Raw genomic sequence first — 25,331 nt, forward strand, 5'->3', positions numbered from 1 at the left:
ACACAGTGGGGACGTGACGTCATGATAATGATGGTTGACACAGCTGCAAGATTTCGTGTTTCAACCACTCGTCGCGACTCTTCCGCTTCTCTTCTATCACAAGTGAAGAGCATGATGGCTTTGACAGCGGACGAGGAAGGGAAAAAAATATTATGGGACGATTTCCGAGAGCTCAAGATTCCCAGATATCTGATAGCAGATCGCAGACCCTAGACGAAAGTACGGCCATTTTTTTAAGGCGAAGCAGCTGGTGTTTTGATTTGAAATGTGACCCATAGATGTCACCACTCCACGTTTCAAGAAATGACGACGTCAGCTCGAAAATGACTTTTAAATGACACGTGGCGATTTGCTGGACTCTAAATCGCTCTGATGGAGAGATACAATAAAACTTCTTTTTTTATTGGCTGATCTCCGTTTTAGATGTTAATTCCGCTTTGGGTGGATTATTTCGATTTCTTGAAGGAAGTCTGTGACGATAGAAAAATACAAATGGTTCACAGGGTGACATTTTAAAAGGGTAAATGATTGGGAGGTTTGTATACTACAAAACAAGTCTCTGCGCAAGTAGTGGCTCAAGACGACTCGACTAATGAATGCGTATGAGGGGAAATGAGTGCATGGAGGGGAAAACACGGCTCTAGCTACCAGCCGATTGCAGCAGCGTGCGCTACTTGGCTGAGCCCACATACTTTCTCCCTGTCTCGATTATGTGCAGCCTTGGCCCACACATTCCCAAGACAGAGGAAATAACCCAATATTTCTTGCAACATATTTTTCTCGCTGGATTAGTTAGTTTTACCTATTTTCTTTTAACTTTACGAAACTCTGTTCATTTTTCTGTTTGGCAAAATACCGGTAAACCCACTGTAATAATGAAAGAGTGCTCTCGTATGTATGTGTTTACTGCAGTTTGAGTAAAGTGCGGGAGCGTTATTGAAGCAGAAAGCTCAGTCTGCCACATTTTCGTATCTCCCCCCTCCCCTTCGCCACTCCTTACTACCGGGTGTCTACAATTGAAGTTATCCCACTCTGAGCCCCTCTGGAGCCCGTTCGAAATAACGGATTGCGGTGAAACTTCGTATAGACGTTATGGAGGCCATGTGGATGTGAATGCTAACGAAAAAATTAGTTCATTTTACCAGCAGCAGGTGCAAATTAGGCGCTGCAATCTTGTTCACAGTCCCGGTGGAGGCACAGGTGGTTCGGATCCCACTTTAAACTGTAGGTCCAGTCCCAATTAGCCTTACTGTGCATAAAGTGGACTTAAAAACACCAAATCAACCAAAATCAATCTTGTTCACAGTAAACAACATCCCGGGAAACGTTTTGTGTGACAATTAAAAAAAACTGTTTCAAAGAGTCATTCACGTTGACAGGACGCATTCTGAACACTGCCGTACCTACGTAAACTCAAATTACTTATTGTTGTTACTTCAGAGCCGCACTTGTTTCTGAAAATTTGAACTATCTTTTATTACTATTCGCCTTCCCCAGGGTCTCCATAAACTTTATAGCAAGTTTCACCGCAATCTGTTGCTTCGACAGGGCTCCGAGTAAAAAATTTAATTCTAAGCGCCACATTACCACCTGGTGGTGAAAGTTTGAACTTATTCCCGTCAGCATTTGCTTCCCCATGGCCTCCATGGATGAGTTGGGCAACTTTGAATGTGGCAGCCCGGTATTCCTAAGGTACACTGCGCAGGCGCAAAGCTAGCTCATTACACAGAGCACTCGCCGGCCGTCACAAGTGCACGCGAGTTGCCCAATCCTAGTATACAGTACAGTCTGGTTCTCCAAAATGCATTTTCAATACCTTAATCACCCAACAGTACAAACAAAATATCTTGCAAACAGGGGCGTCGTAAGTTAACATCTACTTCGGGTAGAATCAAAGTTGGGGAGTAAATACATTTCGAGATGGGCTTCGCTTCAGTGCTTCATCCCACTGTCAATTTGTTTTAGTAAGTTTATTTCCCTTCTTTCTTCGTTCATTCCTGTATATGCTCCTCCTCGATATTCTCTAGCTTCTTCTCCTGTTTCTCTATAGTTTTCATTTTCATTTTTTCTTTTCTCTTTTGTTTATATTTAATTCCTTCTTTCTCTCGGTATTTTGTTTGTTTATTTTTTCGATTTTTCTTCCTTTCTCCTTTGTTAATATATTTCTATATCTCTTTCTGTCTTTCTTCTTCTTTTATGCATGAAGAAACTGGAAGAAAAGAGAGAAAATAAAGTAGAAGAAGAAATAAAGGAAGAAGGAATTAAATGTAAACAGAAGGAGAAATACATAAAAAAATAGGAAAGAGAGTAAAAAGAGAGCCAGAGAGAGCGATAGAGAAATAGATTAAGAATGAGAGATAACGAAACACTATATAAGAGAGATGGAGAATGAAACAGAGTAAGAAAGAAAGGAAGAAGGAATTTATTGTACAGTCATGGAAAAAAGTTCTTCCCCATAAGGCTTTAATAGGAGCAAGTAATGCAGGAGGGTAGGCAACACATATTGCACCCTTCGATGATCGGGTGATTTTGCCTGTCTTAACACCGAGAAATGTGTTCCACGCGAAGGTCAACATAACAGGAAAGCAAAGAGGGTCACGTGACTATTGGTTACGTGGAGTGTTGTGCTTCTCCACGTCCCCAGTTCTTGATCCACATTGCAGAGAAAGTAGAGCTGCATGCAATATATGAAAATAGGTTGTTTTCAACTACACGCTTAATTATGATTTTCCCAATTGTAAATCTATTAGACGTGTCTCCCGATTTAGTCGGGACAGTCTTTTACTTTGAATTCCTGTTTGTCATAGGCGTAACTTGACGGGAGCAGAAAGGGCATTTGTAACCCCCCCCCCAAAAAATCAGGTTTCTTAAAGCTGCTAAAACAGGAATTAAATACTATGATTTGACGCGTCCAAAAAAAGTATTATATTGAAAGATTTTTCCCAAATACGTAGATAGAAATTTAATACTTTGAAAGTGTCTCAGATTTGTTTATTGTCACAACTTAGTGTGGCACAGGTCTACTACAAAAGTGGAATTTCGTAACAGAAATATGAACCCACTCCTTTTATTTCGTAGCCGATTTCATCTTGAAACTGAAATTAAGAATATTAGTTAATAATGTCATTGGTAAACAATAAAAAAATGTGTTAGACCCAATTCTTTAATACCTTATCATAATCTTTATCGCAAGTTGAAATTTTGTTGTAAGTCCACTGTATGCAAAAAAAAAAAAAAAAAAGGTAAAGTTCTCACCTGTGCTTGGCGCTACGCCATGAAGGCGTATAGGGGGTGTGGGGGTAACGCCCCACACTTTCTTGATTCGTTCGTGAGTGGGGGTGATGTGATCAGCATCACGCCGCCCCACACTTTCTTGATTCGTTCGTGAGTGGGGGTGATGTGATCAGCATCACGCCCCTGACCGCCTTTACCACCAGGGTTTCCCCCAGGTACCCATGTCATTCGACGCTGGGTGGGCGCTGGGGCCGCTTCCAACGTTAGAAAAGTTCCCGGGCTTGAACCGGCCGGGAATCGAAACCGGGACCTATAGCATGGTAGTCAGACGCGTTACCGACTGAGTCACCGGCACAGATAGACTAATCTGAAGTGCATACAGTTTAAAGTGGGATCCGAACCACTATGTGCGATCACCTGGTATCGTACCCCAGACACCTTGATTACAAGGCCTTACCACTACGCCATCAGTGAGGCGCACACAATCTTTGTATTTTGACCTTTTTAAACCTATATGTATCATATAAGAGGTTGTTTAACGTTGCTATGCCTCTATGGATTATATTTAGCCAGTATTCGAGCACATAGCGTCAGGTTTCATAGAATATAAGCTTCTCTTCCATGTTTATGGTTTCCTGTCTGCAGTAGAAAAACTGGCAGGTTCCCATAGCTTTTCTTTCAATAGTCTTCCAATGGTTGCATATCGTATCACTCAAATTTGATTCATTCGTTTCGAACACAATCTCCGATGGCGCAGTGGGATCGTGGGCGCCTTGTAATTAAGGGATCCCGGGTTCGATACTCGGTGGAGGAACATAGTGGTTCGGATCCCCCTTTAAATTATAGGTCCATTCACGATTAGCCTAACAGGACATAAAGTGGACTTAAGACACCAATCAACCAACCAACACAATCCCGTTATTGTCCAGATTATCGAATCCAGAGCCTTCGTCGTGAATAACATAAGCAGGAAGACAACGTGAAATAACCGAACAGAAACAGAACCTAAAACCTACATCGGATAGATTGAATTAAGTCGACGATACAGCACGGGTTCTGAAATGAAAAAGAATACTAAAGTTGAAGGACCTCTATACGCAACCACTTTTCCTCCACTCAATGGGGAATATATCCTTCTAGCTGAGAAGCCTTTACGTAGGAGTGCCCTGAGGGAACTTCAAGGCCACGACGATAAAGTGTTCTAGTGCAATGACGGGACCAAAACATACGGCAGATAGCTGTGTTCCTCCTTATTCCGTACGCCATTGAATACTGGAACACGTGACCTCGTCTTTGATAGAGCAGAAACCTGCTTGCTTGCCACCACCCTTTAGTTCAGTGACCTTCGCCCGTAGTCAGCAAGAGTGAATGACTCACCAGATACTTGTTGTCTGTGAGGCTACACAAGAATAGATATTTCGTTAGTGGCTGTAAGTATTGTTTCATCTGCAGTTATATCAGTTACCATTTCAATAGTTTCCTTCCTAATGGTTACTTTAGTGATAAACATGTAAATTAGTTCTCGAGAGTGAACGTTTTATCTATTTGAACGGGGGATTTTTATACAGCCTGCATGTATTATTTTTTCCTGAAACAAGAAGAAATTCGAAGACGCAAAAAGAGTTGTATAAGAGTAGTTAACAAAAGGAAAAAAGAAGAAGAAAACGAAAATGTAAATGCTGAAATAAATTATGGTAGAGATCGAGTGAATAACATTTTGTCATGGGGCCTCCTCGATGGCGTAGTGATAACGTCGTCGCCTTGTAATCAGTGGATCCCGGGTTTGATACACGATGGATGCACATAGTGGTTAGTATCCCACTTTAAACTGAAGGTCGAGTCCAGATTAGCATATCTGTGCACCAAACCAAAACTAAGAAAGAAATTGTCACAGTGTAAGAAAATTTCATGTTCAACCAGATACGAAACAAAAGGGAATAATATATTGCAGGTTGGAGTTCACATCTGTAGCATCTAATCAGCACAATTATGAATCGCAACATATCGTATGAGATCCATTTTTATTATACATGTATGATAATATAAGAGAAGTAGAGGAAAGAGAAAACCAAGCGAAACACGGACGCCTTCTCCAGAATTTCAAATCTCGTTACATAAGGTTCTGGGTTGGAGTCCCGAACAGGCATGACTTTCTTGTTCTTGCCCTTTTATCTGCTTCATTTCATCATAATTCATCGTTATGGTTTACCTGCAGGGGAAGAATACTGGCAATAATTGCCACTACAAAGCCAATGACAAACAGAACAACTCGATTACGGAGGTGCCAAGAAGAAACGAGACTTGACAGTTTCTCCGTCTCTCGGTTTGTCGAATTGAAAATTGCTCTCCCGTTCTCAGTCTCGATTAGTTAAATATAGAAATCGAAAATTTATGTGAATGAATATACATGTATTTTATATATTCCGGTTTTGTAGGAGATTTCGTGAGAGATGAAATAAGTACTCTTCCATCGTATTTATTTTTATAATTTTTATTCCCTGTTCGATGATCGCGACGACAAGGACGAGTGACCATTACATGAAATTGATGACGAAATAGTCAAACACCCCCGACAAGGACGGTACTCAAACCCGGGAACTTTGGCGACGATATCGAATGTCAATCACTTAATGAGCTTGACCACCGAGCCTGTTTAATGTTGTTTCTGTCAGGTAATTCGTAATAATATCCCACATTCACTATCATTTGCTTCATAATTTATCTTATTGTTGTGATTAACCTGAATTCAAAGAATTAGTTGAAAGGCAAAAATGCAAGATTGAATGTCTCTGATGTTACTTCGTGCCGAATAATATGACGTGGTATTATGATATGAATTTATTAATCATATAATATGCCTATTTATTCCATTGATTGATCCCAATTGAGCACACAAAATATGGTATAATGTCCACTCCATGGAGGAGTGGTTAGCACAGCGCTCTACGATGCCATGGGTCCCTGGTTAGAATCTCGACTTGGGCGTGGGTGTCCTTGGTAAGTGTCCCTTCATCAATTTCATCATAGCATCACTCATCTTCATCGTCGCTATTTGCCAAAAGTGAAAGAATAGCAAATCTAAATAACAAACATCCAATCAAATCGAACATCTCTACCGATTTAATTCTATACGGTACCGAATTCCCACTTTATTACTGCATCTTAAGTCATTTTACAGCATCTCAATTGTTTTCCGATTCGAAAACATTTGGAATGTTATTTTGTGCAGTTGATTGTGCATTGTTTCGTTGTTTGGATTGTTTAATTAACGTCGCATTAATTAGTTTTAGACCAATCGTGACGGGGGAAGCAAGAGCACAAAGAAAGCAAAAAAGACAAGGAAGAGACCGCGGATTTCTTTAAAGATAGCATCCCGTGAATACAACTCAAGTGACTGCAGAATATTATGAATAAAATTTATTTCGCTTTTTCCTTTTATTTCTGTTTCAGTTATTTTACTTCGCTTTTCTTCTACCACTCGCGTTACTCGTGTCGGTGAGGAAGAATTATAAACTCGTGAAATGGACGATGGTACAAAAAAATATATGCCTCTCCCACGGTTCGAAACTGTCAGTACAAAATATTGTCTTATTTTTAAAATTTACGGGCAAATATGGTTTGTCACGTAGCAATTTTCGCTTATCTCTTTCTCAAGGGGTTCCATTGCCTCTCTGATGTCGTAGTGGTAACGTCTTCGCCATGTAATGAAAGGCTTCCGAATTCAATACCAAATAGAGAGGCATTTGGTTCGGATCCCATTTTAATCTGTAGGTCCAGTGCATGAACTGGACTTAACAATTAACGTGTGGCATGTGGTCTGTGATGAGAACCATCATTTCAGCGAACCTCTTGACAATGACTCTAATATCACTTGAAAGAATAGTATTTCTTTACGAGTAGGTCTTGTCAAGAAACCAGTTCCTGAAATTTTCTTCTGGAGGCATCGTAGCACCCAGCTGTTTGTTGTGGCTGGGGCACGAGTCATGTGACTCATGCTATCAAAGCTCAATCCTTCCCGAGAACTCAGAATCACCAGGCAAACTTAAGCGAATATTTTGTTATTTGGGTTGCATAAACAACAGGCTTTAAGACGTTACGAAATTCTACGTCCCGTGGCCCAGGTATTTTTTTCTAAGACTGTACATGACTGGTTATAAGAAATTTGCTTTTAAGTTCACTTTATGCACAGATAGGCTAATTGGGACTGGCCATACAGTTTAAAGTGGGATGAAACACTCCAGGAATCCAACCCCAGCCTCAGCGTTACCACTACGCTAATGGATAGGCTCGAATGGCTACCAAACGTGCTTTACATACAAACAACGAACTTATAATCTACGGTGTTCATTTCTTTCATTGGAATGCTGTTCCCGATTGTTCTCTTGTAGTCGTCCTCTGTTGTGCCGGAAGTCACCAGAGTTTTGCCTCTTACTCAGTAGCAAATATTGATATTTAAATTACAAGGCAGTTATCAAAATTTTGGAATCGAAGGACAAGTTCCCTAAAAGAACGGGCTTGTGAAAATACTTACCCAGACGCGGGTTTGGGGTTCAAATTCCCTTCTCAATAAGTGTTCTAATATTAAATCATGAAATATTAGCCTTCTCATGCCTACAGACGAGCAAAATGTTATCTAAGCAGCTGACTACACTGATGTAACAAACGTTTTCTCAAATTTCAGACCCACTGAAGTAATAAGATATAGGTAATATCGAAAACTTGAGACGAGATAGAGATACCTTGCCAAGTCTGTAATTGTCTCGATACCAGCCTTATTTCTTGATGTCTTGTTATGGATGTGAAACCAACCATTCTTATCACTGTTAATATTTTTACACTACGTGTCGTTTGTGGGTCCTGAAATTAAGCGCGGAAGTACAATATTCGCGCTTAATCAAATTCACTATTGTGCCTTTTGCCCTTAATCTATCTCGCGGTTCTTTCTTTCGCGCTTAATCCTTGTTGCTGTTTTCCTTTCGCTTAATACGTTTCGAGGTTGTTCGTTTCGTCTAGTTCCTCCCGAACATAATCCGTTTCGCGGTTGTTGTTCTCGCTCATAATCCGTTTCGAGGTTGTTCTTCTCGCTCTTAATCCGTTTCGCGGTTGTACCTCTCGCTCTTAATCCGTTTCGAAGTTGTGTTGTTCTTTTCGCTCTTAATGAGTTTCGTGGTTCTTCCATTTGAGCTTGATCAGTCTTGCGAATGTAATAACTGAGGAGTAGTAAGTGCGAAAGCGACAACCGCAAAACGGATTAAGTTCAAAAAGGAACAACCACTAAACTGATTAAGAGCGAGAAGAACAACCGCGAAACGAATTAAGTGCGAAAATTGGAAAATTTTACTTCTGCGCTTGATTTCATTCATGTTTAAACCTTTCCGCTGTAGTTTGTTTCGCCCTTAATTCGTCTCGAGGTTGTTCATTTCTTGATTTTGGTTTCTCTTTTAATGCAGTTCATGGTAATTCGTTTCGCTAATATTTGGTTTTGCGTTTTTGGCTTTCGCGCTTATTCCGTTCGCGGAAAATCCGTTTCGCTCTTATTATTTTCCCGCTTAATCTTTTATCGCGGTAATTCGACAACACCTATTATGCTCCATTTGCTTCCTGGTCATCTACATGGAGAAGAATACCATCTTGAATATGCTAAACGTTATCCTGGCAGCTGGCTTATATTTGTTGTGCATTTAACGCAAATGAATCCGCGACCAGATAGAGCTGCAAGACGCAATATATTATTCGGGGGCTGATCCTTCTCGGCATAGATCTCGGGGCGGTCATCCCTCACCCATGTTTAAAGTTGAAAACTGCGTCGCTGTGCAACTGAAAGCGTCATTAACAACAGTCGAGGGATTTGCTTCCAGGCACCTCCTGGTCATTAGTTTTGCCAAGTCCTCCTAGCCAGTAGGGATAGAGCTCACGTTTATTGCATCAAACTCTGACAAATTGGGAGACCATTTCGTAGCTGAAATATTTAGGTTATTAGTGGCCTATGAGAGTGGGGAGTGCATTGTTTGTCTTTCAGTGTCAATCTGTCTGCCATGCGTCTGCTCGTCATGCCCTGGAACTGTTGGTTACATTGTTCTAGTGCTCCAGGCGGTTGCGAAGGGTTGTTACCCTGAGAGTGTTTCATGGAGACGAGGAAGGGCGGGTTTGCTACCAAAAATATGGAAATATGGTAAAATATAGCCGAAGTTTGTTCCAAGTCCACATTATGCTCAGATAGGCTAATTAGGACTGGATCTAAGGTCCCCATTGGGATCTGAACCAGTGTGCAATGTGTCTCACCGAGGATCGAACACGAAAACCCCTGATTACTACTGCACCATCAATATCGGAATCTCACGTAGCAACAGAAAATGCAACAACTTCCTTTACATTAAATCTTGAAGACTGGCCTTAGAATAAACATCACTTCTCTACAAGCTACGAACTATTTACAATTCATTAAAAGACGCTCTGGGCTTCCATTTATCCAAGCAGATTTTCAAAACGGTGTCCATTAAGCAGCTGAAGAGTAAACAACGTTTTAGTTCGTTCTAGTTCTTAATATTCTTGTAATTTATGTATGTATGTGTGTGCGCACGCTCATGTTTCATTATTTGTTAGTTTTTTATCTGTTTATATCCTGATGTAAAATGGATTTTTCGGCATACAGGATTCTTCAAATAAATAAATCAGGGAAGTTCACATCTAATAGCAATACCAACTGTAAAAGATATAACAATCACCCTTAAGGTAATAGACTTAATCAACCAAAGTTCAAATTCTTCAAAATCCCTGGTGCAATTAAGAACACTATAATGTCCATTATTGTTTTCCATTTATCTCGAACGTTTTATAGGGGTTCTGGAATCATACAAAAATAAATACGAAAACGCAGTTAAGCAAAACAGCTACTAGTAAATGCATAATGTGTGAGGTGTAGTCAGCATAAACAATTAGTAATATTATTCATATTTTTACAATTATTAAGTGTTACAGGTGTTAAAGAAAATAGGGTAAGGTAGTTTCACGAAAAAGACAACTTCATTTTTATTAAGTAGTCAGAAGAGAGTAACAAAACAAACAATACAATAAGATTGCCAGAAACAGTTGCAATGTAAATATTTATTGTTTTACATGCAGTTAAGGGTCTGAGGCGCATTTAAATTGAAAACGCATGTCAATGTTTTGAATTTGAATTTAAAATTTTGGGTGCGTCAGCACTAAGGCTATTTTGCACCCGTCTCATTATATTGGGTCCACCCCCTTATCGTTACAAATCACAACTCTAACGTTGCAGAACTAAAATCATAAAATATTAAAATCTTCTGACTTTCGTTAAAAGCTGAGGCTGTAAAGGGGCACTCAGCACACATAAGGACAAAAGAATTTGAATTTGAATTTGATTTTAAAATTGTGGGAGCGTCTGCACTTGGGCTATTTTGCTTCGGTCACATTATACGGGGGCCAGCCCCTTATCATTACAAAGAACAACTCGAACGTTGCATAATTAAAAATCTTAAAATCTTCTGACTTTCGTTAAAAGCTGAGCCTGTGAAGGGGCACTCAGCACACATAAGGACAAAAGAACAGGACAATACAAACAAAATTATACTGGCCATGGGGCCAGTCGCCAGAGCCTCGTTAGTCTTCAGTCCAGGGTGCACTAACGTGGAAGTGAGGTTGACATTTGGGTGTACTACGTGGAAGGTCACCCCTTAAACCCCGCATGTCAATGTGTATGAGTAAATTTGAAGAAAGCAAACGTCTTTGTGTAACATGCTGGTACAGTAGGATGCAAATTTTCCATGACGATTTTCAGTAATGTTTCTCTTGCATCATACGTGTCTTTTAAGGAATAATTGTTTACGCATGTTGGTACACAAGTTGTCAGCACCTTTTTTTTTTGCTTCAATTCTTGTTGGCTAAAACAAAGAGAATCAACATGTAATGGACAATTTACTTGGCAATACTTATGCATCCCACTGTACATACACTAGTGAATATGTTCGTCTTCTTCAAGTATCTATAATAAAATCATTTAGTTCTGAAAGTTGGCATGCTATGATGATTGTAAAAGTCCACCTCTTTAATGCATACTGCTACATTTGCGGTAGGATCCAAAATTCCTGTCTAATTGATCAGAGAAGCCGAATGTACAGTCACGGACACTTTTGGGTTATAAAAATTCCATTAACTTTCAATTGAATCGTTACAACCCAGAAGTGTCCATGACTCTACCTTACGTAGATGGAACGAGAATCCTCTCAGAAAATGTACAGATATAAAAATATACGGTCGGAATGTTTGGAAGTTAAACCATCCTTTTTATGAGGCAGGGTGATGTCACACAAGCAGTCCCATCGCGCTTAAATGTGAAATGCTGCACATGGAGGAGGAGCGATGGGTATGCCGCTGCATGATAACACACTTGGTTTGACCAAGTTGCAGTTTGGGAGATTAAGAGAGAATTCAAACAAGGCATTACTTCTCTTGCTGAAATTTAGCGTTCATTGAAAACCACAACTTAAAGTCGTTTGTCTTGAGTATAGGATGAATCAATCATGGAATGTTCTTTTACTCGGTCACACTCCAGCATCATGATTCAGTACTTCCTCATTTATTTTATCTTCCAAGATGTATACAATCTATTGACAAGTCCAGGTGTTTTAATATCATTTCAAGGAAAATAACACTATTACGAAATGAAAACTTGAGAGAATATGACATCCCCACCATGGCTTTTAGATTCGATCTCGGTGGAAGCTCACATTTCACAGTAGTCCGGATTCCACTTTAAACTGTAATTCCAGTTCATTATAGTTGCTAGGGTGATTCTGTACGCACTGTTTAACTGTGCCTGGGGTATCTATCTTGAAATGAACCATCGTGAATATCTGGAACCTTCCAGTTCCGTCTCGTCATAAACAGCTGCTGTTCTTTTTTTTTTTTTTTTTAGATATTTCACAATATTTTTATTTAAGTGTGAAATAAATATTAATATTCTTTAATAGTACATATTATAGCTTATTATACATATTATACAAAAACCAAGCAACAGTGTAGTACCCACAGATACTAAATTGAAGAAGCAGGTTGGAGTACACCATTTAACGTGTATGCGAACATGGATACTATTGGCTTGACGCTCGCCCTACGAACTTTTGTGCCTAAAGGTATCCACTTGTATACCCTCTCACAGTGCCAAAGGACATCAGAGTATCGAATATGGTTACTCTTATGAGTGAGAGTGAACCCTCTTTGGTCTTTCAAGAAATAAAAACGTCTTCTTTATGAAAGGATAATAAAATATAGTACAGTCCCTATCAAAAGTTTAAGACCAACTTGTCATGTGATCTTCAGACAAACAGAAAAAGTACATATGAGAGTGATTTAAATGAAATAAACACTTTAATACAAAATTTGAATTATTATGTAATGTTATTGAAAAGTACATCAAGATCAAGAAAGTGTAAGGGCATAGATGCAAATAACGGTACAATTTGTAAAATCATTAAATCTGAACTTCGAAAATATACTTGGAAACAAACATTTCTCCTGAAATTATATGAATGAAGAGTGAAATTTTAATAGTCAATAGGTTCACCTTTAAGTTTCAAGCACATTTGCACATGTTTTCTCATGCTGCGGACCAATTTGTGGCATTCTTGGGGCGAAGTCTCATTCCATACTCCGGAGATAATCCGGTCCTCGCGTACGTTACCCTGAGGCGGCCGCAGCGTGGTTTATCAACCACTGTACCTTGCTGCTTGAATTTGTTTATTGTGTTGGCCACGCAGGTTTTACTCACATTCAATGGGACTGCATTTTCTCTATGAGACCTATTGCATCTGTACATACCAATTATTTGCCATTTCACGGCCAGGGGCACAGATTTTTTTCCCATTATCACATAGCTTGCGATTCAAACAGCCTGTTTATTATCAAGCGTAACGAAAACAGGTTTGGACTTGCACAATGCTACTACTAGAGATATGTCTTTCTGCGCCATCTATTGACACACTTTTCAACTAATGACTGATAAAATTTGTTCACTCCAGTGCAGTCGCTGAGGAAGATATTGTTATTTCCAAACCTCTCAGTTTTCGCTCCATTTTTTTCATTTTGGATTTTTTTTGCGGCAAAACCTTCGTTCATGTTCCACAATACTGGAAAAAATTCAGCACTGTCATAACGAATTCGGTTACGTGTATACACATTCATCTGTACTTCAAAATGCTGGATTTTTCAGTTGAGAAATTTGATTTTCCACTTTCGTGTCTCAAGAACTACAAGACGTATACCAATATTTTTTCGGCAATATATGCCTCACACACTATATTACTTCCATACAATTTCACTTCATATTTGTACCAAAAACGTTCGGTCAGGATTCATTTATATGAAAAAAGTTGATGGTCTTAAATTTTGGTTGGGACTGTAGTTACTACTATGGAAGGAGGTGATAATCGCATCCGTACAGTAGTAAGTCTTTTGTTAAAAAATTGCTTGGCACGTCAATTATACAATGGCGTACGCAGGGGGAGCTGATGGGCTACATCCCCCCTCGAGATTTTGAGAAAATCTAAATTTTCAAATGACAAAGTTAAGAATTCGAAAAAATCTAAAGGTGTAAATGGAAACCTCCCTTAAAATAACCACTGGTTATTATTTTTGTGTTAGAGGACAATTTTACTAGAGTCAAATGCTCAAAATATTTTACGAAATATTTTTTTGTGTATCCTTCTCCGCTACAACGAAGCAATGTACTGCCCACAATTCCAGCCCCTCCCGAAAAAAAACTTCTGTGTGCGCCACTACCAGTATTTGTACTAGTTATATCTATATGACATAAACATCTGTATTCCAAAGGATTATTTTGACTATCATTCCTAAATGACGAAGTTTTATTTTTGTTCAAAACAAATAAATAACTCGGGCGAGTGTTTCAGGATAGTAAAATTGAAAAATGCGAAAACAAAATTATGTTTGCCACCTTGTTTATGCTTTCACATCCGCTTAACCTAATTACTAATCATGGCTTTTTTAATTACACAAACGCGCCTTCCGTATCCCGCGTATTCCACGCTAATTTGGGAACCTACACACTCCTTGCATTAAATGCGCATGTAGCTATGAAATCCTCGTTTCCGTATCATTTGACAAATGGGGTTTTGGTTAGTAACATTGTTATGGGAACGGACGCTAGACTTTTATTTGCCCAGCACACAGAGGCTGCAGCTTACGAAACAGAAAATTACGAACTCAGTTGCAGCAATTAAATTCTGAGCTCCTTCGTGCGGGCATAATTAACTTCGCATCTACCTGGTAATTGGGTGAAGTACTATGTGTTAATATTTTACGCTTGTACCGTAATAGTTATTCTTCCACTTAAGAAACGTTTCCGAGTGTAATGCAAACGTTACAATTCTGTGCTTCAACGCTAAAACAGACACCCTCCCCCCGGATTCTTGGTTAAGCAATTGAAATGCCTGTGTACATTTTTGTACCAAGTTTGCAGCACCATTTCACACAACAATACAGGGTGATTCAAAAGTCCCTCAATCCCCCTATAAAATGTAAACGATTTAGGCTTGATATAATTGCTCATGAATCACCCTGCAACAGAACAAGTCATGATATCCCCCGCCCCTAACCGCCTGATAGGGAAGGTGCGAGAAGGGAACAATGGTTGTTCTCCCCTATAACTAGGAAATATTTCAATGCGAATCTGTATAAACCTAGATGTTTAATATATGTTTATGTTTATAAAATGTTTAAGATTTTGCAAGGATTTCGATTTGGTTCTTGTATAAATGAATGGGTGGGTCGTTTCTGAAGAGAGGCAAGCTCAAGAGGTCTGCAGTCTGCAATATTTAATAATTGTAGTTGCTTAAACATTATTGCAAGTCTGCCAACCGTCCCGATTAGGTCCGGGGTAGTCCATTCTTCGTAATCTCTGTCCCGACTTTCTTTCGAACTGCAGCCGTGATGCAAAAATGTCTCCACTTACTATTAGAATACTTCTGAGAATTCAATGTTAAAAGAAAAAGAAGCACCAAACTGGACGTCGTGTGATACTCTTGATCTGTTAGCGACTGTCGGGTCAGGGAGCAAGATCTGACGGCGAGTTGATTTTTTCGTAACTTGAACCTGCAACTCTTCAATCGCAGATAGGTCTAGCAGAAATACCATCATAGCGTTCCTGCTCACATCTAATAATTCAACATTTCGGATCTTCTCTTCTTTTTTTTTTCTTTTTTTACACATTCTCGATCCTCTCCACCCCCCTCAAAATACTGACGACGAGCCTGGTAGGGTCACTACGAATATAAGATGTGACAAGACAGAGCCAAAAAGGAATATAATATGGTCTTGTTAGCTTGCAGCAATGCAGTTTCCAGGATGTTCGACGCCAAAAATAGAATCGATGATAGAGTACCTTCCGAACAGGACATCCCATAATGACTGGAAGGTTTAATAATAACATTAAAATGTTAGTTTAGTATTATAGTGTTAATAATATCTTGACATCCTGTAGATCACTTTGGACATCAGGGACGGCGCCAGGGGTGGGCACGGGTGGGCAAGCGCCCACCCAAAAATTTCTGTGCCCACCCAATCAATTTCAATAAGTACATATACTTGGAGATATATGAATAATTCGATAAATAACTGTATTCTGGTGTTCATAACATGTATATTTTACTTGTAAAGATTATCTATGCTTGAAATATTCACATATTATCAACCCATATAAAGCCAATTTTGTCATTAGAAAGTGAAAGTAATTACTAGAGCTATTGAAACAAAAACTGTGATCAAATTAATACTTCCATGAATAAAAGCAGTTAGTAGCTTAGGAGGCTCAAAATTATGCAGGGTATGATCAAGATTAGATCAGAATTTAGGCTGAACTTGAGGACTGCAGCTCCGGGCTTCCACATACGTATATAAATCCCGGCCTGGGTATGGTAGTAGTATAAAAGTATATAGGATAAACCCAACTTTTAAGTGTAGAAAAGGCGAGGCTATTTGATTGAACAATCAGATTTGCTTACACTTAAAACAATGCCAAGATGGGGCCTGTACCCCAATTCTTCAGGTGTGATATGCTCTGATTTTTAAGAAATTCTGAATTTCTAGTGTAGAAAAGGCGAGGGCTCAACAGATAGATTTACCCATACTTAAGACAATGGCAAGAGGGGCTTATACCCTAATTTTTCAGGTGTGGAGGTTCGGGTTTAAGTCCTCATAAAATATGAAGCCTCCCCTGATGGCAAAATGATAATATTGTTGCCTTGTAATCGGGAGGCTCGGGTTTGAGTCCTGAGAGATTGAAATACATGTTGCAAAATAATATCTCCACACGTGAGATTTTGAGAATAATTACTGCTAGTTGATAGCCCCCAAATCTGAAACCCCCCCCCCTCCCTCCTCTGCTCAGACAGATTCGGCCATGTGTGTAAAAGCTATATCTGTGTGATTGTTGTTTATAAACTTGTCAAAAATATGGCTTTTTTGTATGAACACATACAATCCTGAATACAATTCTGGTTTTGTATTGTTCTGTTAATATAAACACAAGTGAGACTTACAGAATATTTATTGCACAGTTCAAAATCCAATTTTGAATTGTATTTAGTTGATATAGAGATGAGGTTTTAAACCTGGTGAAGTGTGTTGTACATCAGCAAAACTATCACCAAAACCTAGTTACTGCTGTTGTTTGGGTATAAAAGCACCAGCTCAGCCACTAACTGCTGAACCCAACTGATATTTTTTATTAAGTATAAAGTTTTGAATTGAAGCCCAGAAAATCTTATATAATAAACAACAAGAAAAAATGCCAAAACAAAAATATTGCAATCGGTGTAATAAAAATATATCTAGTTCTCATTGGGCTAGGCATTGCCGTATTTGTAACTCTAAGAAATGCAGAAAAGCCACAAAAATGTGTCCAAGATGCCATAAAATATTAAGCAAGGCATATTACAAATGGCATAAGTGTAATTCTTATGTACAGTCATCAGCATTGCCCTCACAACCATCCACATCTGGTCTGAAAAGGAAGCATGAAACACCTGTTAATGCTTCACCTGCAAAGCAGCCACGCCATGCACCTATCCATAGCAGTTTTAATGCCCAACTTAGGGATTATCGGTTTGTATCAGAGCCAAGATGTGGCATTGAGAATTTTTTGAACAGTAAAAAACCTGATATACAGGCAATTCTAAATGCACAAAATGGCTCTTATAAGCTGTCCCTCAAATTGTATACTCAATATAAGAAACCAAATGGCACAAAATTTGTTCCACTGGCAATTGCTTGATAGCACCTCTCAGAATCAGTACACTTGATGATGATTCTGCTGTTCCGATTGATCTGCTCTTAATTGAAGGGAATAATACATATCATTACACTCTGATACACAGTCTTGAAGCTTTAGTGAGAAAACAACAAGGCAAATCCAATACAATATTCAAGTCGTGCAGAAGATGTTTAACTGAATTTGATGGTAAAAAAATAATAAATGGGGTTCGGGAAGTGAATGCAGAAATTGCTAAAAACAAGTTAATTGAGCATCTGAAATACTGTGGCAACCATAAACCTGTTCATATGGTGATGCCCAATCCAAGTGAAAATTGCAAATTCAAAAAGTATGAAGCCTCGTTGGAACACCCAGTATATATTGTCTGTGATTTTGAATCGAACGTCAAACCTTTTGCATTCTGCAATCCAGATCCCGAAGAATCTTCAAGTACACCATACCAACAACATGAACCTTCCAGTTTTTGTTATACAGTTATACGGGATGGTGTAGCTAGTGAGCCGTGCTTATACATGGGACCAGATGCCATCAAAGAATTTGCACTTAGAATAGAAAATGATTGCCGTGACATAGCATCTAACATCTTATTAAAATCAAAGCCCATGTTGCCTTTAACAGAGGAAGAGATTGAAGATTTCAACAATGCAGAAAAATGCCCGGTATGTGATTCTGAATTTTCAGATACAAATATCAAGGTGAAACACCATTCTCATACAGATGGTAAATTCTTAATGGCCCTGTGTAATAGCTGCAATATTCAGATCAAGAGACCAAGATTTGTCCCCATATTTTGCCATGGAGCATCCAATTATGATTTCCATCATCTGATCAGGTACAAGGGGTTTGACAAGCAGAATTTAAATATTTTAGCTGAAAATGATGAGAAATATATATCTATTAGCAAGATAATTAAAGTTGATGGTGTTCCTATTCACATAAGATTTCTTGATTCTTACAGATTTTTATCTGCTAGCCTGGCTACACTGGCCTCTCAATTATCTGATGATCAATTCAAAATCACACGTGCTTTGTTTCCAAATCAGGACCTGAAATTAATTAGGCGGAAGGGTGTATATCCATATGACTATGTTACAGATTTTTCTAAATTTGATGAGTGTTCCCTGCCACCACAAGAAGAGTTTTACAGCAAAATCAGAGGATCTGGAATCACTGATGATGATTATCACCATGCCCAGTTGATGTGGAACAATTTAAATTGCAAGACATTTGGTGATTACCACATGGCATATTTAAAACTTGATGTCACCCTCTTAGCTGATATATTGCAGGCATTCAGAAAATCTTCTATGCAAAATTATAAACTGGACCCAGTGTATTTTTACAGTGCCCCGGGCCTAGCATGGGCCGCAACGTTTTTGAATACCAAAAAGCAATTGGATCTGATCCACGATCAAGATATGTATCTGTTTATGGAGCAATGTATAAGAGGAGGGATGGTGCAATGTTCCCAGAGATATGCCAGAGCAAATAACAAGCATATTATGCTGCCTGATTATGATCCAGCACGGCCATCAAATTTTATACTGTATGTAGATGCAAACAGCCTCTATGGTTATGCCATGATCAAAAAACTGCCATATGCAGGGCTTGAGTGGGTTGAAAATTACAATATTGAAGATCTTCAGGACTTTGATGACAGTAACTATGGCCTGTTCTTAGAGGTTGATCTGACAATTCCAGATAATTTGCACAACATATTTTCTGATCTGCCCCCAATTCCCGAGGTTCAGTGCTCACCTGGCTCTAAACAGAAGAAGCTCATGATGACCCTGGAGCCAAAACAGGATTATGTTACATATTACAAAAACCTCCAGTTCCTGATGAAACATGGTGTTCAAGTGACCAAAGTTGGCAAAGTTTTGAGGTTCAGGCACTCAGAATGGTTGAAACCATATATTGATACAAACACAGAGCTTCGAACATCTGCAATGAGCCAATTTGATAAGACCTTGTTTAAATTGATGGTGAATTCTGTCTATGGCAAAACTATAGAAAATGTCAGAAAACATACCGATGTTAAAATAATTACTGACCCCAGCCGGAGCAAAAAATTGGTTGCAAAGCCCAACTTCAATTATAGAAGAATTTATGATGAGCACATGGCACTTTTCAACATGAAAAAAACAAAGATCAAATTTGATAAACCTATTTATGTAGGGGCTGCGATATTGGAATTGTCCAAATTACATATGTTAACATTGTATTATGATGTGTTGAAACCTTTTTATGGTGATCGTGTAAAATTATTGTACATGGACACGGATAGTTTTATTCTTGATATTCAAACAGAAGATGTTTATCAAGATATGTCACAGCCTGAATTGTTTCAATACTTTGATACCAGTGAACATACAAAGATTCAACCCCACAACAAAAAGGTGCCTGGCAAGTTAAAAGATGAGACATGTGGTGATGTTATTGTGAAATTTGCTGGGTTAAGTGCCAAGATGTACACTTTTGAGACATGTAGTGGCACTGTTGCCAAAAAGGCCAAGGGTATTGGCAAAGTAACTGTTGAAAAAGATCTTCAATTTGAAGATTATGAAAATTGCCTCAAATCCCAGAATTCAATCAAAACATCAGAATCCAGAATCCAGAGTGTGGATCACTTATTGACTTCAAATATTGTAAGAAAAGTGGCCCTGGACCCACATGATGATAAGAGATGCATTTTATCATGTGGCATACATACTCTACCATGGGGGCATTGTGATTTGAAAAATGGGAAACAATGCCCAATTACAGAGCATGATTTGAAATAAATAAACATGCCTATGAACTTATTTGGGTTCAAAAAACAGGCTATTATGGAGCTGCCAACACCACAACCCTCTCCTGATATGCTGTCTAAACTAAGTGGCTTGTTAATTATTCATCTGAACAGCATACTTACAGATGGTGATGAAGAAACAGGTAAAACATTGTACATATTTAACAATAATTTAAATCATTACCAATTACCTGTAGGTGGGCAATTGCAATTTATTACAACCCCTGAGGGTGATGTCAAGATTTCAGTAGGGAGAAATATTTATAGAATTAAGCACTCAAACATGATTTCTGGCACTGTATATACTGTTTCTGCTGGTGACTGCTTATATATTGAGGTCCCTGGATCATATGACAAGCTTATACCCTTTTTTATAGAATTAAGAATCAGATATTCAATAATAAATAACCACTAAAACAAAAATGCCTAATGATATATTTGGCCATACAAGACATGAAGATCACAGTGATGAGATTTTGATGCTTGATGTCAGAGTCAAGAAATTAAGAAGTGATTTACAAGCTTTACAAACCACACTCAATGCCAGTCTTCAATTAGAAATTACAAATTTACAATCACAATGCATGGACCCTCTTCTTAAAATTGATTCTGAACTCAAATTGTTGCTTCAGAAATATACTGATCTTGCAACATTAGATAATTTTCAAAGTTTAGAAGAAGCTGTAGCAGCTCTTCAAGCCAAATTTAAGACCCAGGCCACCAACTCTGAGCAATTGAAACAACAATTGGAAGAGCAGATAAATAATGTCCAGGCACAGCTCCAAACAATTGTCAAAAGCATAAAATCACAAGAAGATTTTGATCTAGTCATTTCCACTCTAAAAGAACAGATTCAATCACTCCAAATACCTAATCTGGATCCTCTGCACAATGCCATAGCCGAGGTTAAAGAAAAAATTGAGACACTTGAAAATTTTATGAACAACTTGCCATCTTCTGATGCTTTGAGTGCAATAACTCGGAGTGTAGCAAATATTAAGCTGCAACTTGAAACATATGAAGATTTTGGAAAAATTCAAAGTACCATAACCCATCTTGAAGGTACAATAGCAGCAGTGCAAAGTGATTTGGCAAATGTACAAGAAACTCGCCTGCCTGGGATTGTAGATACACTTGTCAGTGTCCAGCAACAAATCACAAAGCTTGAAAACCTCAACACTGAATCTGAACTATCTCATTTTCATCATTTGATTGATGATATTCAAACAAAACTTGAAATTTTACAACAATCCACACCCACTCAGGCAGATATAGCCCTGCTCCAAAATGCTATGCAAAATGTGGCTGATGCATCTGAATTAAATAATGTGAAATTGGCACTTGAATCTTTGCAAAATACAGTATCAAATCTTCCTACATCACAGGAACTTAAAAATATTAAGAGAGCTGTGAATAGGATATTGAAATCAGAAGATATCAAGAATATCCAAGCAGAGATCAAACATCTCACTCAGACAGTGGCCACTCTACCAACCAATCAACATATTAATGAATTGCATGCCCTGTTTGAGGATATCAGAAGACAGGTCCATGATCTTACTGCTCAAAATTCAAAATTGGCAGTTGTTGAAAATTTACAGCAAATTGTAGCCAATATCAAGCAACAGCTAGGGACCATGGAATCCAATCAAGCAAATGCCCTGTCTGTTTTTGCCACCCAGCTTCAAGAGATTGTGCAACAATACAAGAAACTTGTTGTGGACATAAAAATTAAGCCAGGCCATGATGATGTTGTTAGGACCATCAATGAGCACCTTGAATCTGTAACAAGCAGATTGCTCACAGCAGAAAAGGAAATAACAGGCATAATCGAGAATCCAAAACATTCAGTAATTCTTGAATTGTACAGCATCCCCAACAAAGAATATGATTCACCATTTACACCAGGTGGCAAAATATATATGCTGTCCCCTGCACAATTTTATTACCAATTTTTTGTTGGGGGCACATTGAGACCAATCAAGATCAAATATTGGCATCAGCCACAGGCACACCACTACCCTACCTTATCAATAACAAATGCTGAGAACAAAGCAAAGGTCACCAGTGTAGAGTTAGAGGATTTTACAGACCCCAATACATTAGAAACATCTTATGCTGAAGATGATGGCTCTCTGGAATTTAATATACAAATAGGAGACAAATTATATTTAGAAAATCCTGCAGTATCAGCTGCTGAATACCCCATAGTTGCAATATTCTTGTTTACATATTATGTCTAGAGAAATTATAGTTGATGAATTACACAGACAAGCCAGACATAATTTTAAGACTCCCAGTAGTTACAAAGGGCATAGATGATTTATGGCAGAGCGACTTGATTGAGTTGTCAAGTGGACAGTTGAAAAACTTAGACAAAATCAACAAGGGCTACAAGTATCTACTCACTGTAATAGATACATTTTCAAAATTTGCCTGGGCTGTGCCACTCAAATCCAAGACTGGGGCATGTGTTACAGAAGCCATCAGGACAATCATCAATCATTCAGGAAGATCACCGCGCTATTTGCAAACAGATAATGGCAAAGAATTTTATAATTCAGTGTTTCAACAATTTATTAAAAGCCAAGCAATAAAACATTACTCGAGTTACAGTGATCTCAAAGCCTCAATTGTAGAGAGATTCAACAAAACCCTAAAAAATCTTATGTATAAACAATTTACACTTCAAGGTAATTATAAATGGATTAATATTCTTCCAGAACTTCTACATAAATATAACAACTCGGTCCATTCCACAATCAACATGAAACCCTCTGAAGTAACTTCATCTGATGAGCAAAAATTGATCAGCACTGTTTATTATCCTAAATACCAGCCAACAACAAGAAGGGCCAAATACAGGGTGGGTGATCAAGTAAGAATCAGCAAATATAAGCACTTATTCAAAAGAGGCTTTACAAGAAACTGGAGTACCGAATTATTTACAGTAGTTCAAGTTAAACCCGGGACCCTTAACACATATATAATAAAAGATCACCGAGGAGAAATTCTCAAAGGCAGGTTCTATGAACAAGAACTCAGCAAAACTAAACAGCCTGACACATATCTCATAGAAAAAATCATCCGCAGAAAAGGCAACAAGTTACTTGTCAAATGGCTGGGTCATCCGGAAAACAGCTGGATCGATTCAAACAAAGTGATAATATGAGCACCTGGGATGTTATAAAAAGGCTGCCAGAACCTGAACAGCAGATTAAGAGAAATGGCAAGTTGCTGCCTGATAATATTAGGTGTCTTATTGTTGGGCCATCAGCTTGTGGTAAAACTACACTAATGGTTGATAATTTTTTATTGGCACCCAACTGGTTAGACTGGAAAAACAGGCACTTGTATGTCTTCTCTAAGAGCTTGGAACAATTAAAATATCAGCAGCTGATGAAGCTATATGATGGATTGGATATAGCCACTTTTGAACCAGATGTTAAGCCACTTCAAGAATGTCTCGATAATTCTGTTGTTGTGTTTGATGACATTATACTGGATAATCAAAACAAGGTTAGAAATTTTTTTACACAGGGGCGGCACAAAAACATTGATTGTTTCTACCTGGCACAGACATTTTCTAAAATACCGAAGCAGCTGATCCGAGACAACAGCAATTTTATATGTGTGTTTCATCAAGATCATACCAACCTCAAACACATACATGATGAATATGTAGGTGGGGACTTGAGCTACAATGATTTTTCTAAATTTTGCAGCAAGTGCTGGAACCAGGACAGTTATGGGTTTGCCACTATTGATATGACAAGAACACCCAATAGTGGCAAATACAGAAATAAAATCAACGATTTTCTAGACGTTGAGACGTATATAAATAACCATGAAAAGGCCAATCATTGATGATCTTAAGTTAAGAGATTATCTTGTAAAAAGATTCAAGGGATGGAAATCAGAGAACCGAGGAATTTATGAAAAACACAAACAAACAGAACAGCCTGTAATTGATGCTATTAATAATTTAGGTAAGAATATCAAAACTGTTACAGAGCAAAATCAAGATTTGATCACAGAGCTTGTGCCTGTAGCTGCAAGGAACATATTAGATTATCCATTCACCCCACTTTCCAGTATTCATACACCTAGTCCTGTTGCTCCTAGAAGAATTGAAGCTACTCAGGATCCTATTGAATTGGGTCTTCTTGCTCAAAAATATTTAACCACACCTAAAGACAACAAAGATGAGGTTTTTGGCTTATATGCCGATACAGAGCTTGACGGTAGCATCATTCATAGAATTGGCAATTTCAGAGTAACATTTATGGGAGATGATATAATTGTATATTCAGAATCTCGTCTCGGAGAAAAAGGTGGTTTTGTTAAGTATCCCGGCACACCTGGATTGTGGGAACTGATGACTAGGAAAAGGCCTGGCAGCTATACAGATCAAGATTATGAGTATTACAAAGAAATATTAATAAAATCAGATGCTCTATACCAGAACAATGATCCCACACAAAAAAGGGTCAAGTCGAGCAGTGGGGCAAAATACAATAATTTAATCAAGCCCATATGGTCACAGATCAAGACTGGCAGTGGAATCAAACAATACAACACCCTGCCTAAAGAATTTGTATGGGTTGATGATGTCAGGAAACTTGTAGATAGGTTATTGGTGATAGCTGGGGAGGAAAATGCTGGGAACCACAATTTTTACAATGAAAAGGTTGGAATTATGGACATGATAAGCACAAAATTGTCTAATTTTATAGTGAATGACCCTAAGGGGATTGGATATCTCATAAAAATTATTAATACTCTACCCCCCAAATTTTGGAATATTTCTGAGGGTCGGGGCTTGGTTAATGACATTATAAACAAGTTGCCATTTGAACTACACATTCCAGGCTATCAGTATTGTGGTCCAGGTACAAAATTGGATCATAGATTAAACAGAGGGGATCCTGGTGTAAATCCTTTAGATGCTGCTTGTAGAGACCATGACATAGCATACAACACACATTCTGATCT

The sequence above is a fragment of the Lepisma saccharinum genome, chromosome 5 (assembly GCF_977018435.1).
Source record: "Lepisma saccharinum chromosome 5, izLepSacc3.1, whole genome shotgun sequence".
Taxonomy (NCBI): Eukaryota; Metazoa; Arthropoda; class Insecta; order Zygentoma; family Lepismatidae; genus Lepisma; species Lepisma saccharinum.